The following is a 22,348-nucleotide window of genomic DNA, read 5'->3' as shown; positions in this document are numbered from 1 at the left end:
AAGGTCCTTTCTTCCTAAAACAATTCAAAGGGCTAAAAGCATTAAAACTGTACAATTTTATTAAGAAAAAATACAGCATTCTCAGACACTCATATAGGAACATTCTTTCCAATCCCCAAAGTCCAATATTGCTCAGGATAATATGAATGCTCTAGATTTTCATGATATTCCATGATGCTCTCCCCAAAAACCATGACTTCAGAATTCTTCAAGAATTTCTGCAAACAATATTCCACAATTGGAGAAAATGTTATCTCATATTTAGTCTTCCTAAGATACATATACAACGCATATGAGAGAAGGCTTGGGAGGAATCAGACTTATGTTCAAATCCCATTTTACTCTGAGTGTGAAATCTAGCATGTCATTTCCCGTCTGTGTGGCTCAATTGGCTCATCAGTAAAATGAGGAGATTGGCCTCAATAACCTCCTATGGTCACTTTCAGCTCCAAATTTATAACTCTATGGTGTATTTTTTTTAACATACATCGGAAAATATAGGAAAAAAAAGGTAACAAAATTCTCCGAGTAATGTTAACTTACACAGCAAACTCATGAAGCAAAAATTTTAGATTTGAAAAGACTACCTGTCAAATTATCTGAATGACAGGAGCCCTTAATGTTTTCCAGTATCTATGCTGAAGAATCATACAATGCAAAAATGCACTATACCAATTCCTTTCACTGAGTTAACTTAAGTTTGAAAAGAAATTTGCTGGATTTCCAGGACTAAAAAGGCTGAAAACGAACATTTAACATTCCAATAGAATAGAAGTTCCTTTGAGTTTGTCTGTATTGCAGCCTTTAATCCTGGGTACACATTGTAGGCACTTACTGTCTATTGAACTGACTCACAAATTAAAATTTACAGTTACAGGGCTATGTTGACATAATCTCATATTTCTGTTGAAAAAGACAAACATTACCATAAATAGGAAAGTCGAGTAGACTTGCTCAATTAAGCATAAGGAAAGAACCTTAGGAGTTCATGACTTGTAAAGGCTTTTTGATTGCAGGAATTGCTTCATCCTTTGTACATGTATTCCCAACGCCCAGCACTTGGTGAGCATTTCTTGACAGATAAGAGTAGCCCGCAACTCGGGCATTACTGAGAAAGCTCAATACAAGGCAGTGCTCTGGTCCGGGACCGAGAGAGGCAGTGATTAAGCTGATTCATCCACCAGGTCTCAGTTTGGTAAGAAAAGAAATCAAAACAAAACTCCAATCTATTAATTCTCCCCAAACTGGATGCCAACCCCTTACCCCCCAGCAGACTCCCCAGACCCAGAAGACTCAAGGAGCCGGCGATCAGGGCTGCCAGCCTCCCGCCCAGGGACCGTCCCACGGGACTCCCCCCCACCCCACCCCCCGCGCCCCCGGCCCCGGCCCGGCCAGAAGAGAACCTCGCCCCCTCCACCCAGCCTCGGCGGGGGACCAGCCCGCTCCAGGCATCCCTCGGCGGATAGTGGGGGAAAAAGAGTCCCTTGTCCCCGGCGAGGTCGTCACCACGCGCCCTTCCTTCCCCTCCTCCGCTAGACCTCGGGCGTGAGGACACGACCCCGGCGGGCTGGACAGTCCTCACTCAACACCTTTCCCCAGCGCCTCGCCGCTCACCGGCCCCAAAGCGGCGCCACGCGCCAGCGCCCCTCCCCCATCTTCATCCCTGTCTCCGCGCGCTCACCTGTCAGGGAGGGCGAGGCTAGCGGCGCTGAGGGGAGGGGGGGACCAGCGGGGGTCCTCCCAACTACGGGCTCCGCGCGTCTGCCGGCGCTGCCTCCGCGGCCGCTGCAGTGACAGCGTCAGGTCCCAGGCCCCCTCCTCGAGTATAGAACGACGGAGGAGAGAATCCGCTCGGCGCGGCTGCCGCCGGCCCTCTCTCAGTCCCGGGGCTGGCGGTCACCGCCGCTGCCGCGAGAGCGCTTCGCGAGGACTGCCTGGGGCAGCCCGGAGAAGGAGGAAACGGCTTCGCTCAAACCGGTTTCAGCTGCTCCGGACCAATAACCTAAACCACCCGAGGGGAGGGGGCGGGAGGAGCGGAGAAGGGGGTGACGTCACAAGGCAGCGCCGCGCTAAAGCCAATCAGCGCCCGGGACGGGGCCCGAAATGAAGACAGCGGTTCTTGGAAAGCCTTTTCTTTCCCTTCCGAGATTGGGGGCCGGCGCCCGAGCGTTTTCGGAGGTCTGGTTCTCTAGCCATCGGACCCCCGGACGGGGATTGGGCGGTCGGCTAGAAGAGCCCCGAGCCCACCCCTCCAGCTCCGTGGGTCTTTTTGTTTGAGGGGTGGCCCCGCCCTGGACCCCCCGCAAGCTGGCGGGGAAGTTGCGGGTACGGCGGCGAACGCCCAGCGGGGTGTCTGGGACTGCAGGTGTCCGGGCTGTGCGTTAGGACCGGCCAATGAGAGGGGGTGTTTAACACATGAAAGAATGTGTCTTTTTTGTAGCGTTGCCAACACGACACGGAGAGTTACTACAGGGCTCCAGTAATCATAGGAAGTGTTGGACATTGTTCGATTATCATTTTTTTTTAAGGAATCCATGCCAGAAAAAAAAAATTACTTGGCATGCGTTGAACTTGTGAAAAGTGAAGGCTCCACCAAAGAAAGTAGTTTGCAAACGTTTTCTATCCCAGGAAAGACCCACGTGCATATTTAAATGTTTGCTTGCCTGAGATTGTACATTTCGCAGCATAATTGTAAAGCTATAAAGTTAAATTTTCTTTTGGTATCATTAGTATGGCTAAAAATGCATTAAAGAAACTGGAGTAACTAAGAGATGGAAAATACTGGAGTTGAGAAAGGCTTTTCCGTTAAAGGCCTTTTCCTAAGAGAAAATTCTAACTCTAGCGGGTTGTTTTGGATATGATCTTGCCAGCCAGGGTCATTGGACTAGACTAGGTGATCACTCCAACTCTCCCAGCCTTAGAAGTCTATGTAAATTTTAATACTTTTTACACTAAATACACTTTGCAATAGTAGAAAAGGAAAAAAATATCCCTTTCCCTTATGTAACACCTAGATGAATTACCTCAATCCTGCAAAGTGGGAAGGAGTAAGCAAAACTAATTGATGGGAAAACAAGGACAAAAGCATTCTCCGTTGTAACCCGATGACTCCAGGACTTAACTAGTCTAAAAAAAATTTTTTTTTAATTTTACAACTTAAATGAAAATTAAATGAGGTAATGTGGATGAAAGTATTTTATAGGTAAAGGTAAAGGACATATGAATTACTGCTATAATTAAGATTTTCTTGATAGCCTGATATTGATGTTGTTCTGTTTCTAGTTACACTAGATTTATCCAATGAATTCCCTTCCTCATTGTTGCCACCCTCTAGGTGTTTATAAACAGAACTTTATTTCATCACCCAGCATTCCCTGTAGTCATCACTTAGCCAAGTCATCATTTACCAAAACATGTATGTTTTCAAGATGCAAGCCAAAATGTCCCTGCTCAGAAATTAGGTGTAATACATTTCAGCTTAAGAGCTGTGTTTAGTGAGCTGATCCAACCATTTTGGAGAGAGATTTGGAATTATCTCCAAAGAGTTATTAAACTGCATATACCCTTTGACCCAGCATTACCACTATTAGGTCTGTTTCCCAAGATGATTAGGGAAAATGACAGAACCTGTGTTTTCTAAAATATTTATAGCAGCTCTTCTTTGTGGTGGCAAAGAACTGGAAATTGTGGGACTGCCCATCAACTAGGGAATGGCTAAACGAATTGTGGGATGTGTTGATGATGGGATATTATTACCCTACTATAAGGAATGATGAACTCAATGAGTTTAGAAAAGCATGGAGAGACCTTCACAAAATAATGAAGATTGAGATAGGCAGAACCGAGAGAACATTGTATGCAGTAACAGCAGTATTGTTTTACAAACAACTTTGAGCAACCAAGTCATTCTGACTTATAAATACCCAAATTAACTTCAAAGATTCTATGAAGGACGATGCTGTTTGAATCCAGAAAAAGAACTGACATGTATATGTGTGTGTATGTGTGTGTAGGTACATACATATATGTGTATATGTGTGTAGGTACATACATATGTATGTGTGTATACATACATATATACACACAGAGATTTGTGTCCAATGATAGCCATCTCAAAGTTTGGGAGAGGGGGGAGGGAAAAAAAGTCATGCAGTAGAGAGGGAATGAGAGAGAGAGCTGTGTGACCCTGGGCAAGCCACATAACCCTGTTTGCCTCAGTTTCCTCATCTGTAAAATGAGGTGGTGAAGGAAGTAGCAAACTACTCCATTATCTTTGCCAGGAAAACCCCAGATGAGATCATGAAGAGTCAGACGTAACTAAACTGAACAACATTTTTTTTCTTTTATGGTACTTTTATAAGCAGGTAGTTTCCCATTGATAAAATTGCAGTGGGGAAGGCTGCCATTGAAAATTGAAAGAGTGCACAACAACCTCACATTATTAGTATAGCCTGGGGATGTAGTGGAAATAAAAGTTAAGATAATACTGCATAGGCCATCTTCTAAAATGCTCATCTTTAATTCTTATTATAGTCTGGATAGTTAACCATGACCAGATAGGGTTAAGTTTTCACCTGTTGGCTTTACTTATGATTAGCCAGTTGAAGTAAGAAGACAACATGGCATTGTGGAAAGAGAACTTAGTTCTAAGTCAGGAAAACCTGAGTTCAAGTCCTGCCTCTAACAAATACTGACTGTGATCGTGGGCTAGTTACCTTTCTAAGTTGGAAAGCACCTTATTTGCATTCATATACAGAGCCTACACTAACTGAAATTACAGGTTCAGTTCTCCCTACCCCCCCTTAAAAAAAACTCAAAAGTAAAAATTTACATAACTAAAATTAACTTGAGTAGTGTTCTTTTCAAAAGTTACACTATAGAAGTTTGACATACAGATGGAATTACAGGAGAAATGAAAACAATTTTAATGAATTTTAGATACTTTTCATGGAGAATCCTCTGGAAAAGCAGGTAGAGCATTTTGATCTGGACATTTAAGTATGTTCTATTCACTCTCTTCACTATTAGTGAGCATAGTGTCAGGCAATCAGGACAGTTATGGCAGCAAAGAGAATTGAAGATGAGAAAGCACACTTGTCCAAAGGCATCTTTAGTTGTAATTTCAAGGAGCTCGAGGTTCCCAACACTCACCTTCCTGAGAAAAACTGGTCAGAATATTGACAAGCCTGAGCAATGGCCTACATTCTGCTCCCCTCCCTTACCCCTCTCCCCCATCCATACCTCTCCAGCTATATACCTGGGAAATAGGCCCTCCCATGTTGCAATGGCTGATGAAGTGGTAACCATAACCTGCCTGACACCTTTCAGTGCTGGTTATCAAACCCTGGCTCCACTGTGCATGGGAGAGAGTATTTTATATAGTCCCCCTTTAAAGAGAAAAGAACATTTCCATTAGATCCATGATCCAAAAAACTCATTTGTCTCAAGTATTGGTCAGGTTTTCTTCTCCCCAGTGTTTTGTGCTAATGTTCTTCTGCCTCTGTAAAAGCCTTGGGTACATTCACCAGTGTGGGTTTAAAAGGATATGAAGAAGAAATTGATGGTTGCTGTTCAAAATCGTTCTGAAGGTATATTCTGAAGCCCTAATTCAAGATACTTTTAAAAAATGAATCAGTTTTAGAATTTTGGAATATTTTAACTTTAAGGTATGCTGAATTGGGATTCAGGGTCTTCCTGATCTTCCCCACAGCTAAGCAGCATATACATGTTCTCTAAATGAATGTCTTTTGTGATAAATTGATGGCAACACTAGAAAAAATTTTTTTATATAATAAGGAGTAAACTTAGAGAAATCTTTATTAACAGAAATGGTACAAGCTAAAAAATATTTAAATGAGGTCAGGTAAATCCATAAATTACAAGCTGTAATATGTTTTCAAGAGGAGCTAGGGCCTGCTGAAGCTGATACAGGGAAAATAATGATGCTGTCCCCCCAAACAGTGCCAGTGTTAGAAAGAGAATCTCCAATATAGTAGTTTTATTTTCTTATTTACACAGAGCCTCATAAAAATACATTACCATACTATTTTTCTAAAAGGTTTGCTACAGTATTTTTGTAAATAATAACAATGGAGAAAAAATATTTTTAATTTTAAATTCCTTATTTAATCAGCAAGGCCTAAGAAACAAAATCACTAAAGATTTCAGGTCCATAATGACAATCTGTCAAGAGCCCCTACATCATTCCTAATTAGTATAATCATTTGCATATCACAATACTAGATAAAATTAATTCTTTGGATATTGGTGAAACTATCACAGAAAGGTCATTAGTCATATGTATCCCTAAAATATATTTTCAGTAATGAGTTTCCAAGAATTGGAAGGTGAAATGTGTTGAGGATGGAGTTTAAATTGCTTTTTGCTGGAGCAGACAGTTGCCCTCAGCACAAAAATCAGAAAGGCTATGGATCTGAATTTACTGGGTTGGTGACCATAGGCATTTAACCATAGGCATTTAATCTTTTGGGCCAGGTTTTTTAATCTGTAAAATGGAAATAATACTTGCAATTATCTACCTCCTAGAGTTGTGAGGAAAACACTTTAAATCTTAAAGCATTATGTGAGTAATCTCTAAGCTTGCTCAGCCTCTGCTCCAAACGATAATATGAGGAGCTGGGTTTTTGTTTTTTTTTTTTCAGTTTATTCAACATCTTTTATTTTTTTTAATCAATTTATTTTGATTTATCAACAATCACTTCCATAAGCTTTTGAGTTTTAAATTTTTCTCTCCCTCCTTTCTCACCTCCTTCCCCAAGACGGCACACAATCTGATATAGGCTATACATATACATTACTATTAAACATATTTTCACATTAGTCATGTTGCAAGTAAGAATTAGAACCAATAGGAAGAACCACCAGAAAGAGGAAACAAAACACAACAGAAGAAAAAAGAATACCAAATAGTATGCTTCAATCTGCATTCAAACTCCATAGTACTTTCTTTGGATGTGGATAGCATTTTCCATCATGAGACCTTTGGAGATGTCTTAGATCCTTATATTGCTAGGATATTAGTCATCGAACAACATGTCTATTGCTGTGTACAACATTCTCCTGGTTCTGCTCACTTCACTCAGCATCAGACCATACCAGGTTTTTCTGAAGTCTCTCTGTTCATCATTTCTTATAGCACAATAGTATTCCATTACATTAATATACTACAACTTGTTCAGCCATTCCCCAATTGATGGGCATCCTCTCAGTTTCCAATTCTTTGCCACCACAAAAAGAGCTGCCATAAATATTTTTGCACATTTGGGTCCTTCTTCCATTTGTATGATCTCTTTGGCATACAGCCCTAGAAGAGCTATTGCTAGGTCAAAGGGTATACCCATTTTTATAGCCCTTTAGGCATAGTTCCAAATTGCTCTCCAAAATGGTTGAATCATTTCACAACTCCACCAACAATAGTGTTCCAATTTTCCCACATCTTCTCCAACATTTATCATTTTCCTGTTTTGTCATGTTGGCCAATCTGATAGGTGTAATGTGGTACCTCAGAGTTGTTTTGATTTGCATTTCTCTAATCAATAGTGATTTAGAGCATTTTTTCATATGACTATAGATGGCTTTAATTTCTTCCTCTGAACACTGCCTGTTCATATTCTTTGACCATTTATCGTTTGGGGAATGACTTGTATTCTTATAAATTTGACTTAATTATCTATATATTTTAGAAATGAGGCCCTTATCAGAGAGACTGGTTGTAAAAATTCTTTCCCAATTTTCTACTTTCCTTCTAATCTCGGTTGCATTGGCTTTGTTTGTGCAAAAACTTTTCAATTTAATGTAATCAAAGTTATCCATTTTGCATTTCATAATGTTCTCTGTCTCCTGTTTGATCATGAATTCTTCTGTTCTCCATAAATCTGACAAGTTCCTTGCTCTCCCAGTTTGCTTATAGTATCAGCTTTTATGTGTAAATCATGAACCCATTTTGACTTTATTTTGGCATATGGCATGAAAATTTGGTCTATACCTAGTTTCTGCCATACTCTTTTCCAGTTTTCCCAGCAGTTTTTGTCAAAGAGTGAGTTCTTATCCCAGAAGCTGAGGTCTTTGGGTTTATCAAATAATAGATTACTATAGTCATTGACTACTGTGTCTTGCATACTTAACCTATTCCACTGATCTACCACTCTATTTCTTAGCCAGTACCAAGCAGTTTTCATGATTGCTGCTTTATAATACAATTTAAGATCTGGAATGGCTAGGCCACCTTCTGGTGCATTTCTTTTCATTAGTTCCCTTGATATTTTGAAACTTTTGTTATTCCAAATAAATCTTGTTATTATTTTTTTCTAACTCTATAAAATAATTTTTGGTAGTTTGATTGGTATGGTACTGAATAAGTAAATTAGCTTAGGTAGAATTGTCATTTTTATTATATTAGCTCAGCCTACCCATGAGCAACTGATGTTTTCCCAATTATTTAGATTTGACTTTATTTGTATGAAAAGTGTTTTGTAATTGTGTTCACATAGTTCCTGAGTTTGTTTTGGTAGTTAGACTCCTAAATATTTTCTAATGTCTACAGTCACTTTAAATGGAATTTCTCTTTCTATCTCTTGCTGTTGGTCTTGGTTGGTAATATATAGAAATGCCGATGATTTATGTGGGTTTATTTTATAGCCTGCAACTTTGCTAAAGTTATTATTTCAAGTAGTTTTTTACTTGATTCTCTAGGTTTCTCTAAGTATGTCATCATATCGTCTGCAAAGATTGATAGCTTTGTTTCTTCTTTGCCTATTCTAATACCTTCAATTTCTTTTTATTCTCTTATTGCTAAAGCTAATGTTTCCAGTATGATATTGAACAACAGTGGTGATAATGGACATCCTTGCTTCACCCTCAATCTTATTGGAAATGCTTCTAGCTTACCCCCATTACATATGATGCTTGCTGAAGGTTTTAAGTAAATGCTATTTATTATTTTAAGGAAGACTCCATTTATTCCTATGCTCTCTCGTGTTTTTAATAGGAATGGGTGTTGTATTTTGTCAAAAGCTTTTTCTGTGTCTATATGATCATGTGGTTTCCGTTAGTTTTGGTGTTGATATGATCAATTATGCTGATAGTTTTCCTAATATTGAACCAGCCCTGTATTCCTGGTATAAATCCTAACTGGTCATAGTATATTATTCTTATGATAAGTTGCTTTAATCTATTTGCTAATATTTTATTTAAAATTTTTGCATTATATTCATTAGGGAAATTAGTCTGTAATTTTCTTTCTCTGTTTTGACTCTTCCTGGTTTAGGTCTAAGCACCATATTTGTATCATAAAAAGAATTTGGTAAGATTCCTTCTTCGCCTATTTTCCCAAATAGTCTAAATAGTATTGGAATTAATTGTTCTTTAAGTGTTTGATAGAATTTGCTTGTAAATCCATCTGGCCCTGGAGATTTTTTCCTAGGGAGTTCATCAATGGCTGTTCAATTTCTTTTTCTGAGATGGGGTTATTTAAATATTTAACTTCCTCTTCTGTTAATCTGGGCAATTTATATTTTTGTAAATATTTATCCATTTCACTAAGGTTATCAAATTTATTGGCATACAGTTGGGCAAAATAGTTCCCAATTAATGTTTTAATTTCTTCTTCCTTGGTGGTAGATTCACCCTTTTCATTTTTGATACTGGTAATTTGGTTTTCTTCTTTCTTTTTTTTAATTAAATTAACCGAAGATTTATCTATTTTATTGGGGTTTTTTTTTTCATAAAACCAGCTCTTAGTTTTATTTATTAGTTCAATAGTTTTCTTAATTTCAATTTTCTTAATTTCTCCTTTGGTTTTCAGTATTTCTAATTTGGTGTTTAATTGAGGATTTTTAATTTGTTCTTTTTCTAGTTTTTTTTTTAGTTGTATGCCCAATTCATTGATAATATTTCTGCCTTTCTGCTTTGGATTGTGAAGTTTTTATGCCCTAGTACATGGTCAGTTTTTTGTATGTGCCTTGTGCCACTGAGAAAAAAAGTATATTCCTTTCTATCCCCATTCAGTTTTCTCCAGAGGTCTATCATACCTAACTTTTCTAATATTCTATTCACCTCCTTAACTTCTTTCTTGTTTACTTTCTGGTTAGATTTATCTAGTTCAGAGAGGGGAAGGTTGAAATCCCCTATAGTTTTGCTGTCTATTTCATCCTGTAACTCCCTGAGCTTCTGCTCTAAGAATTTGGATGCTATACCATTTGGTACATATATGTTTAGTAATGATATTACTTCATTGTCTGTGGTGCCTTTTAGCAGGATATAGTTTCCTTCCTTATCTCTTTTGATAAGATCCATTTTTGCTTCTATTTGCCTGAGATCAGGAGTACTACCTCTGCTTTTTTTACTTCAGCTGAAGCATAATATATTCTGCTCTAGCCTTTTACCTTTGTGTGTGTCCCTCTGTTTCAAATGTGTTTCCTGTAAACAACATATTGTAAGATTATGGTTTTTAATCCATTCTGCTATCCACTTCTGTTTTATGGGAGAGTTCATCCCATTCACAATCACAGTTATTGATTACTATCTGTGACTTTCTCTCCATCCTCTCCCCCCCTTTTATGCTTTTCTTTCTCCTTTTTCCTTTTCCCTCCTCACTAGTGTTTTGCTTTTGACTACCGCCTCACTCAGTCCCACCTCCTTTCTATTAGCCCTCTCCCTTTTCTTTACCTTTTTCCCTCCTACTGCCTATAGGGCAAGTTAGATATGTAACTGATTATGTTATTCCTTTCTTGAGCTAAATCTGATGAGAGTAAGGTTCAAACAAAGCTCATCTCCCTCCCTTCTTTCCCTCTGCTGAAATAGGTTTTTGTACCTTTTCCTGTAATGTAATTTACCCTTGTCTGCCTCCTCCTTTTCTTTTCTGTCCGTACATTTTCTTAGTTAGATCAGATTAATCCACTTACTTAGATCTATTAATTAGATTAATTAGATTTTTTTATCATTACATCAAAGTCAACTTATACCCACTCCCTTTATGTATGCTCCTTTAACATGGTGTAATAACAATACAGTTCTCAAGAGTTACAAGTGTCATCTTCCCTTGTAGGGATGTAAACAGTTTGCCCTTATTAATAACATGTTGTTTCTTTCGGTTCCATTTACCTTTTTAAGTTTCTCTTGAGTCTTGTATTTGAAGATCAAATTTTCTGTTAAGCTGTGGTCTTTTTATCAGGAAGGTTTGGAAGTCCTCTATTTCATTAAATATCCATCTCCTCCCCTGAAAGCTCATGCTCATTTTCGCTGGGTAGTTGATCCTTGGTTGTAATTCAAGTTCCTTTGCCTTATGGAATATCATATTCCACGCCCTGTGGTCTTTTAATGTAGAAGCTGCAAGGTCCTGTGTCATCCTGACTGTGGTTCCATGATATTTAAATTATTTCTTTCTGGCTACTTGCAGTATTTTCTCTTTGACCTGGTAATTGTGGAATTTGGCTACTATATTCCTTGGCATTTTCAATTTGGGATCTCTTTCAGGAGGTGATCAGTGGATTCTTTCTATGGTTATTTTACACTGGGGTTCTAGAACCTCAGGGCAGTTTTCTTTTTATGATTTCCTGAAAGAGACTGTCCAGGCTCTTTTTTTCACCGTGATTTTCAGGTAGACCAATAATTTTTAAATTGTCTCTCCTGGATTGATTTTCCAGGTCAGTTGTTTTACTAATGAGGTATTTTACATTTTCATCTATTTTTCCTTCTTTTGTTTCTGTTTGACTGATTCTTGCTCTCTCATAGAGTCATTAGCTTCCATTTGCCCAATTCTAATTTAAGAAATTGTTTTCTTCTATTAGATTTAGTACCTCCATCCCCATTTGACCAATTATATTTTTTAGGGACTTGTTTTCTTCAGTGTACTTTTTTTTCCAGTTGGCCAATTGTATTTTTTAGGGACTTGTTTTCTACTGTTAATTTTTGTCCTTCTTTTTACAAGCTATTGACTCTCTTGCATACCTCTCATTTCTTTTCCCATTTTTTCTTCTACCTCTCATTTGACTTTTAAAATCCTTCTTGAGCTCTTCTAAGAAGGTTTTTTGGGCTTCAGACCAGTTCATATTCCCTTTTGAGGTTGCAGATGTGGGTTTGTTGACAATGTTGTCCTCTTCAGAATTTCTGCCTTGATCTTTACTCTTCCCATAATAAGAATCTGTTGTATGTTTCTTTTTGCTCAGGGTGTTTGCTTATTTCCTTGCCTTTAAAGAGACTGAGCTCTCCTGCTGGGGAGCAGAGGGCACTGACCCAAGCTTCTTATGTTGGGAGCCTAGGGCCTGGTCACTGGCTTTGTGTGCTGGGGCCTCCAATGTTGGCAGTTGGAGGCTGTAGGGTTCTGGCAGCTTACATGGTGTTGGGCTGGAATCAGCAACACTGGAACTCTAGGGGTAGGATTGGGTAGTCTGGCTCCTGGATGTTGCCTGCTTTTTCTTTCCTTTCGCTTTCTTCAGCTCCTTTCAGATGAATGTTGCAGGATGTTTATCAGCCTAGGGCCCCTTGGAGCGCTGCTTACCTTAGTTTTGCTGAGGCACTGGAAGACCTAGTTGCTGTAAAATGCCAGGGCACCTGGTGGTTTTCCAAGCTGGTTTCCCTGGTTCCCCCGCCCTCACTGAGGCACTTGGGGGTACTGGTGTTGGGCCATGTGGGGACTGGGGCTGGGACCAAGCTTCTCTCTCACCATGATCACAGACTTTTCCTACTGACCTCTCTAAGTTGTCTTTGGTGTTTGTTGGTTGAGAAGTCTGGAAACTGCCCCAGCTGCCCATGATTCAGTCCTCTGAGGCCTGCTCCAGGTTTGCTGAGGCCTGTTTTGCCTGCACACCCACCCTGAACTGAGTTTCTCTCCGAGCCTGGCGCTATAGACCTTTCTAATCAACCATCCAGGTTGTCTTGGGCTGGAAATTTGTTTTTCTCTTTTTGTGTGTTCTGCTGCTCTAGACTTTGTTTAGAGCCATTTTTGACAGGTATTTGGATGGTTTGGGGGGAGAGCTCAAGCAAGTCACTGCTTTTACTCCGCCATCTTGGCTCCATCTCTATTCATTGCTGCTTTTAAGAAAATGGGTCTGGAATGTTAGGAAACATTTTGAGAGCAGAACTGATGACCTGAAACAGCTCCCAAATGTAAATCTCAGCTCTCTGCAGTGTTGAGAATTTAGAATCACATAGAGCAAATATTAAAATTACACAAGGTTGATTTTGCTATTTCATATATTGAGATATTGTGTCTAAGAAACATCTTGGTAAACAATTTTTTAAAGTAGGAAATGGGGAGAGGATTCTGGGAAGATGGGATAGGTCAGAAAACTTTCTGCTCTCCAAATTTCCTTTACAAAAAAAGACAGAACATCACCTCAGAGCAGCAGAGGTAAAGACCCAACCTCCAGGGATGAAGGTTTGGCCTGAGTGAAGTGCAAACACCTGTAGGCTCTTGCTGCAGAATCAACAAACAAGAAGCTCTGGGGGGAGCTGGGTTGAGAGGCTGCCTCATCCTTAGAAACTTTCATCTGGCAGACAGTGTGAGGCAGAGAGTCTGATGGCTGAGTAGGAGAAAAATAATAAGAGCAATCCAAGAAAATCAAGAAAATTATGAAAAGAAAGTCAACCAACTAGAAATAGAGAATCAAAAACTTAAGAAAATAATTCCTTGAAAACTAGAATTGGGCACGGATAAACTAATGACATTTTAAGACACCAAGAAATCATAAAACAAAATCAAAAGAATGAAAAAATAGAAGAGAAAGTGAAACATCATCAGAAAAATAACAATCTGGAAAACAGATGGAGGAGAAATAATAGTCAGACTACCTGAAAATTATGATTAAAAAAAAAGAATCATGATTCAATATTACAATAATTTATCAAGGAAAATTACCATGAAGTTCTAGAACAAGAAGGCAAAGTAGAAATAGAAAAAAATATATACCTGACACCACTTGAAATAGATCCCAGGAGGAAAACTTACAATAATATCATAGCCAAGTTTCAAAGCTTCCAGGATAAGGAGAAAATATCAGAAGCAACAAGGAAAAAAAATTTAGATGTCATGAGAAGACCTAGCAGCTACTATGTTGAAAAACCATAAGTCTTGGAATATTGTATCTCATAAAGCAAAAGAGCTGGGGTTATGACCAAAGGTATGTTACTCATCAAAGTTAAGTATAATCCTGAATGAAAAAAAAAACATGGATATTTAATGAACTCAAAGATTTTCAGATTTTTGTAACAAAAACCCCAGAACGTAAGGGGTTAACATCCATGAGAAATATAAGGTAAACATTAAAAACCAATTATAAGGGACTCGATAAGTTTAAATTGTTTACTTTGTATATGTGAAAATATTAGTAGTACTTTTATGATTGTCATCATTATTTGGGTGGTTTGAAAGAAAGGTGTGACCTGAGCTGATGGGATGATTCTAAAAAAAAACAGTGCAAGGAGAGATAAAAAGGAATAATTATCTCATACAAATGAGGCATAAAAGGAAAAATTGATACAGAAGAAGCTAGTAGGGGGGAGGACAAGTAGTGCTGGAACCTTACTCTCATCAGGAATGGGTTAAAGAGGGAACAACATACATATCTAGAAGGATACAAAAGTTTTCTAAATTCAGAAAGAAATAAGAGGGCAAGGGGATAGGAGGGACTCTTAGAAGGGTGGGTAGGCTAAGGAATAGGAGGGCAAGGAAGTTGGTAAGAAGTAAAGCAGAGGAGTCAGGAGAGATAGGGCAAATAGATTGAGAAGGATAGTGAGGAAAAATAGGAAAGAGGAAAATACACAAGTAATTGTAGCTTAGAATGTGAATGGGACAAATTTACCCATAAAACAGAAATGGATAGCAGATTAAAAATTTGAATTCAATAATTTGTTGCTTTCAAGAAACATTATAAAAATTACAGATTCACACAAAAATAAAATAAAGGGTAGGAGCAGAATTTGGTACATAAAAAAAGCAGGGATAGTAATCATGATCTCAGACAAAGTTAAAGTTAAAATAGATTTAATCAAAAGTGAAAAACAGAGAAACTACACTGCGTCAGCAATATTGTTCAATATTGTTTTAGACCACTTAAAATACTTAGTATAAAATATCTGAGTGTATACTTATAGACACAGGAATCATATGAACATAAACATTATTATTAAATTATTATTTTATACCATATGAACACAAACATTATTATTAAATTAAATTATTTTGTATTTACCTTGCTGTGTAGACATTGTGCCCCCCCCAGAAGAATGTAGGCTCCTTGAGGTTAGGCACATTTCATTGTCTTTGTATCCCCATCATTTAACATAGTGCTTGCTCGTGGTAGGCATTTGATAAATGCATATTGAATTGAATTGAACTAACATTTTATGTCTTTATTGCATTGAAAAAAAAATAAAATGAGTTGTGAAAATGAGTTTAAAATATGAACAACTTTATATTTCTTTGAGTATAAAGTATTATGATGAAGTAGAATCCTTAGTGACAGTAGTGACATCATGGCCTAAGATTAAGTCATCCTCTTGTATAATGGTTCTTTAAATTCAATATAGCTTGGATTTCAAGGCCCTATGTATTTTTTTTTAGATAGAAATATTTTAGCATGCTAAAAAACACAATAAAGCCCCAGAAAACATTTCCTCTATTTCTATTCCTAGTTTCAATTTGATTACAGAATAACTTAGTGCACCACAAACAATGTGTTTTGATATAATAAAGGCAAATGTTTTGTTGGCAATGTGAAAAATAAAGTTAATAATATAATCTTATCTTTTATAATAATAATAATTACATTATTTTATTTATGAGATATTTTACAATATCTCATTTTACATTGATTTTACAATTACAATGATGTAATCATTTTACAATGATTACATCTAGGTACTTTGTTTTGTTTTGTTTTGTTTTGTTTTTTAGACAATTGGAGTTAAGTGATTTGTCCAGGGTCACCATCTAGGTACTTTTAAAAACTTACTAGGTCATCTAAATATATAGAATGGAAAAAAATATTCATTATTATAAACTGTACCGTATCTATTATTGGTTAAATGCTGATGAGTTAGATTATTCATAATTACAATTTTCACACTGCTTAGGATGAGATAAATTCTCTTGCTAGGTTTTTATGTCCTTCTAGCTCTTAGGAATTCAGATGCCATAAAGCCTTTTCCTAGTGGAAAGGGCTTGGAGTGAGCAAGACCTGTGTTCTTATCCTGACTGAAACATAATACAGCTTTGTGACTACAGCAAGTCACTTAACCACTCTGAGCCTCAGTTTCTTCATCTGTAAAAAGGAGGCAGCATGGTATTGCCAATAGAAACTGGGCCCTGGATCCTGGAGGACCATGACAGCTACATACTAGCAATGTCACCCTACACAAGTCATACTTTCAGTGTCCCAGTCAGCTCTCTAAGACTGTAAGTTACAGGGAAGGTGCCTAGTTGCAATGACAGAGAAAGTTTCTTCACCCAGTTACCTATTCCACTAAAATCATGCTACAGTTCTCCCCTAAAATATTCTATTTCACAGTATTATTGTAAGGATAATGTGAGATTATATATATATATATATATTTATATAAATAAATCGCTTTGCAAACCAAACATCACTAAACAAATGTCAATACTATTATTGTATTCAAGACCTTCACAATTTCAGCCTGACCTTCCTTTCCAGGACGTGCCATGTGTGTTTCATATCACAAATATTTTCCCACAAAATAAGAATATCTCCTGATTAGCCTTGTCAGGTCTACATATAAATTATGTGCTAATAAAACTATGTAACACAAATGAATCTCCCTCTGAGTGTCCTGTCCATTCCCTGCTTCTTTTCTTCCCGTTCTCCCTCCCCCCAACCCCAGACTCATTTGGCCTCTCTGGATTCCACTCATATACATGAGTCTACCAAATTAGAGTGAAGCCCCAACTCAACTAGCAACCATTAAGCCCTGTCAATGTGACCATAGGATCTATCTCGAAATCGGTTCAGGCTAATGTAGACACATAGACAAGCAAACACCTGTAAGGGAATTCTGCTCTCCTAGGAACACAAAAGATGAAAGTCATCTTGCTTGGGTAACTGCCTAGGATCCTGGGTCTAGAAAGAAATGCATATGCCCATGACACATAAAAATGGGAACCTAGTCAGAGAATGCTAAAGAATTTCTCTTCAGAATAGATCTGCATATAATGTCCAGAGACAAAAATCTGTAAATAACTGCAGATCTGAAGATTGTCCAAGTTGAATAACCAATACAGAAAAACCAGTTTATATACTGGGCTTTTATACTATAGCTGCTGAGGCACAGTTGCTTCCAAATTGGAGGGGCAGCTCTCCTCTGGCATGGTAGGAGATGTGGGTAGCTACTAACAGCTGCACAGCTCCTCCCCAGGCCTATCTTCTGTGATTCTATGGAAATAGGCAGCAGAAGAGACAGCTGAATAACACTGTCACTTCATTTTCTACATTAGTGCTGGACTCTATTCAAAGGGGTATACTCACTATCTCCCAAACACATCTTGTATACACAAGTTAGTTATAATCCAAGCCAAGTTAGTCCAATCTACTAGTAATTTACTAAGCGATTATTCTGTGCGAGATACTATTCTAGGTGTTGGGGATGCAAAGACAAAATACCTTCCTTCTGAAGTGCCCTTCTCCCTTTTAACACCTATCTTAATACTTTTCAATCTTTCAAAACCCAGTTTTAAGCTCTTCCTCCACTTTGAAATACTCCCAGCTAAGGCACAGTGAACTGTCTCCTTCAAACTCATCAATCAATCAATAAGAATTTATTAAACTCTTACTATGAATGTGCCAGGCACTGTACTAGGATCTGGAAATCCAACTGTGATGCATTTGGTTATTAATTATGTGCTTCCTTGACATCATTTGTATTTTTACTTAACTTTTAAGACAACTTCTTATGGTCAGTCTTAGCAAGCTTTCTGTTCTGTCTCAAGTACATAGCCATGCCTGGTCTGCCTAAAAACTATCTTTCAGAAAAACTTTACAACAAATATAGATCTCTATCTAAAGAGGTTTGGGTTGGGGTAAGGAGGGCAGCATTGATTCACACGGGTATGATTCACAGCACAATAAGGATTCATAGGCCCCAAAGGTGCAAGGAATCATATTATTCACTGAAGGAATAATGCTTGGTGTCTGTCAGCAGGAGAATATAGAGATAACTATATGCAGAGCTGACATAGCTATCTGGGAAGTAGGCTTTCTCTCTGATGTGTATTTTTGAGAAACACTACAGAGCTTGTCAAACTCCCCAACTGTTAGTCACTACTACAGATTTATTTGGGAACAAATGAAAACAGTCAGAAGAAACCTCTAATATAGCTCTAGTGACTTTGAAGTCCTGGATATAGAAGGTCAGGGAGAAACTTCAGATGATGTTTTCATCTTTTCTCCTGGTTGAAGGTTTTTGACATTAAAATAGAAAAGAGTGAAAACAGCTACATACATGGTGTTAAAGAAGAGGATTTAGATTTAGGTTTATAATACCAGAATAATCTACCTACAGAGCTGCCAAAATAGCCTTTCCAAGACATCAGTCTGATCATGTCAATCTCCTCTTCAGAATCTTTTAGTGGTTCCCTACTGCCCACATAATAATAGGCAAACTCCTAAGCATAATATTTAAGACCATCTACAAACTGGCTCCTACCTACCTTTCTAGCCTCATCTCATACACACCAACTTTATGAACTAACCAAACTGTTAGCTGTCATCTGACCTTGACTTCACCTCCAACCTCCCTGAATTCTCAGAATCCATCCCCTATAGCTCAAATGTACTTCCACCCCACCTCTACTTTTCAAGACTTAATTCTTCTTTCATGACTTAACTCAAGGCCATATCCTCCACAAGTCTGTCTTGTTTTCCATTTCTACCCGCAGTGGTTAGCACAATCTTCCTCCAAAATTTTCCTGGTACTATACTTTTTTCTGTGCAGGCAAGGACTGTTTCACTTTTATCTTCATGCCTTGTATGTAGTAGGTACTTATCGAGAATTGAATACTGAATTCCTGTTAGGGAACAGAGCTTATCTCATGAAACCTAGGGAGAAACTGAGGGTGTAAGTATGGTAGGGAGCATTTTGAGCAAAGAAGAGAGAAGTAAAAATAATGTTGTGGAAGCAAACTGCCAAGTTAGCTTAGGATGTGTACAATTTTTCCCTTTGAACCTCAAATAAAATTTTGTTTTGTAGCTTTCTAATACACTTACCATGTAAATCACATGCTATCATTATCTGTGTTTGGAATTTTATCCTACTACTAGACTGCAAGCTTCATGAAGATAGGGACCACATCTTACCTAATTAGTAGTTTTTTGATGAATGGAATGCTCTTTTTAAAAAAAATAATTTTGCTTGTTCCTTGCTAATCTCCTCATCAAGGATGCCTTTGATTCATGTATAGATGACTCTCATAAAGATTTTGTAAAGATGGGAGAGTACACATATAAATTGTACATCGATGTACAATTGATCACCTTTGTTTAGTATTAATAAGGTCCAAATTTTCTTCCACTCTTGGATATTTTTTCCTCTTTCAGACATTCAGTGCCTTCACAATTATATTACATTGTGCATATAATTCTGGGTTCCACCTTTTTAGAAGAAGCATTGACAAAATACAGTGTATCTAGAGGAGATGCAGAATGGTGAAGGATCTAGTTAACCTATAATATGAGAAATGGCTGAAGGAATTTGGGAGTGGAAAAAAGGAAACCTAGGTTGAAACAATCCATGAAATGTCAGAACTTGAAGACGATTTAGACTAGATCACCTAGTTCAACCCCCTCTGTAAAAACAGGTGAGGAAACTAAGGCCTAGGGAGGTCTTCTTGACATAAGCCCATTGAGTAATTTAGTAGCAGTCAGGACTTGAACTTAGGTCTTCTTACCTACTAGCCTATTGTTCTTTCCATTATACCATACTGCTGGAAAATAGTTCAAGGATTGTCATGGGTAAGAGGGCTTACACTGATGCTTTGTAGCTCCAGAAAATAGAATTAGAACCAATTGTTAGAGGTAGCAGAGACTTAAATTTTGTTTCAGCATAAAGAATAACTTTCTGGCAATGACAGCTGTTATAATTGTTGAAGAAAGACATTACATCACAGCAGGTAGAAAAATGGCCTCAATCCGGTAAGACCTGGATTCAAGTTCTACCTCTGCTATATACTAGGTGAGTCACTTAACCTCTCAGGTTATACTTATAATTATAGGCAACTACCTATGCCTATAAAATGCCTAGAATGTTTTTTTCCTTATCTGTTAATTTCCTAAACCAATGAAATAGAAGTCCATTCTCTATGCTTGTTGTTGCTGAACAGAGTAGACATAGCCAGCATGGCCTAGGAAGCAGAATACAATTGTAAACAAACTGACCACAAATGTTATCTCTGTAGTCAGTTCCATCAGAGTTCAAATGAGCAACCAGGGAAATCACCATGAACTAAATTCAGGGTAAGCCTGTAAGGCCATTGATGATGAGTTAGACTCAGAGATAATAGCTCACTTAGATGCCGAGGTCCTTGAGAAGTAAGTATGCCATCTGTAAAGTTCCTTTTTCAGGCATTCTCATTAGTCAGATGCTAGCTGTTGTTTCTACTCTGATGAAAGGGTGAAAGTGCTATTAGCACTCTTTAAATTTGGCATCCTGGGACAAAGTCCCAGTCACCCCAACCTGGTTATAATTCAGGATTTCACCCTGAGAGGATGGTAATTGTTTGAAGGGTTTATAAGAGGAACCCAGTAACAAGGGTCTCATGGTTATTGTGGAAATTCGCCACTGTTATTCTGCAGTAGCAAAGTGTAGATCTGATTATGTAACTAATACAGCCACAGTAGGATTGGTGAGTTCTAGTTTCCTCCCACCATCTCATGTGAGTGTTTCTGTGACTCTCTCAGGGGTCCAGTTGGCTTGGCTGGATGCCTAGAGAGCTTTTATTTCCCTTAGAATAGTGGCATCTAAAAAGTGCTAATGCTCATGTCTGTTCAGAGCTATGGATGTACTGGTTTAGACATCAAGATAAGCAACCTTCACCAAGGGAATATATCAATTAAAAAATCTTGCCCTCAGACTTGACTTTAGCTCTTTGTCTGATATATCCTTACTGAAGCATTTCTTTTTCCCTAGAGCTAAAGCTGAGTCACAAGACCTAAAAAAGGGGGGGGAAGGGGAGAAGGAATAGAAGCATTGCAATTCAATTCAATAAATGTTTATTAAACCTCCATGTAAAAGGCAAACATTTATAAAGTGCACAAGATACCAAGCTAGGTGATTGGAATTCCAAAATGAAAAACAAACCAATCCTTTCCTCCAAGGAATAGTTTATTATACTTGGAGAACAGGGCAGGCTGGTCTCTCTCCTACAAAAGAAGGTAAGGGAACTCAAGGCATTAGGTTATCTGAGAGGCTGAAGTGACTTTTAAAAAAAATAGAGAGAGATTTACTGTAAAACAAAGAGCTGAACTTGGTTCAGGTCTATAGTCCTAGTCTGCAGTCCCTTCTCCTAGGGGATTTTGAGTCTGGTGGATCACTTGAGTTTAGGTATATTTTGAGCTGTAGTATGGCTAAAGCTGAGAACCTGTGCTAAGTCTGGCACCAATATGGTAAGAGTTTGGGGAGGAAGTAAGGAAGCAGCTTCCTAAGGATGCTGGTACAGGTCATAAAATGGAGTAGATCAAAGCTGCCATACCAATCAGCAGCAGGATCAGGCCATGAAGGTCAACTCTATTTCCAGCCGGAGCAGAGAACTAGTGTCAAAAAACAAATAAATAAACAAAAAATCTATAAGAGATTAAAAGCAAAGAAAGGGGATCTGAAGAGATAGAATCCAGAGGGAATCCAGACCTATGTTGGGAGATTGGAGGGTGTAAGAATGTGACACAAAGGACAAAGTAGGAAAATGAATATGACACTTGAAGCTAAAGAACAGATATGAGGCTCTTTTCAAAAAGGAGAGAGCTGGACCATTTGAGAAAGCAGCTAGGTGGCCCAGTGGATAGAGTGCTAGGCCTGGAGTCAGAAAGACCAGAGTTCAAGTTCGGCCTCAGACACTTACTGGCTGTGTGACCCTAGGCAAGTCCCTTAACCTCTGTTTGTCTTAATTCACTGGAGAAGGATATAGCAAACAATTCCAATATCTTTGCCAAGAAAACCCCAGAGACCATAAGACAGTATTGGTGTGCTATGGTCCATGGGGCCACAAAGAGTCAGACGTGACTGAACAATTGAATAACAACAACAACACGCCCTTTGAGGGTCTGAGAAGGAAGAGAAGAGTAATGAAGGACTGAGGCAACTATTTACCAACCTCATAATAATA

The 22,348-nt window shown here is 38.2% G+C and overlaps 1 protein-coding gene across 3 annotated transcripts in view; it reads right to left on the bottom strand.

Moving 5' to 3' along the window:
* The window catches only part of GPCPD1 (glycerophosphocholine phosphodiesterase 1), a 73,942-nt gene extending 72,058 nt beyond the window's left edge, over positions 1 to 1,884 (bottom strand). For 2 of the 3 annotated variants that reach the window (XM_027840341.1, XM_027840343.1), the window contains exon 1: positions 1,682 to 1,884. The gene's annotated coding sequence lies outside the window, so the exon portion shown is untranslated. Of the gene's footprint in view, positions 1 to 926; positions 1,270 to 1,681 lie in introns of those variants that run through there. The other variant, XM_027840342.1, reaches the window with a different exon arrangement.
* Between the last annotated feature and the right edge of the window lie 20,464 nt (positions 1,885 to 22,348).

Source organism: Vombatus ursinus, unplaced genomic scaffold, assembly GCF_900497805.2.
Source record: "Vombatus ursinus unplaced genomic scaffold, bare-nosed wombat genome assembly UNPS02014841.1, whole genome shotgun sequence".
Lineage (NCBI taxonomy): Eukaryota > Metazoa > Chordata > Mammalia > Diprotodontia > Vombatidae > Vombatus > Vombatus ursinus.
This window is presented reverse-complemented; position numbering and strand designations above follow the sequence as displayed.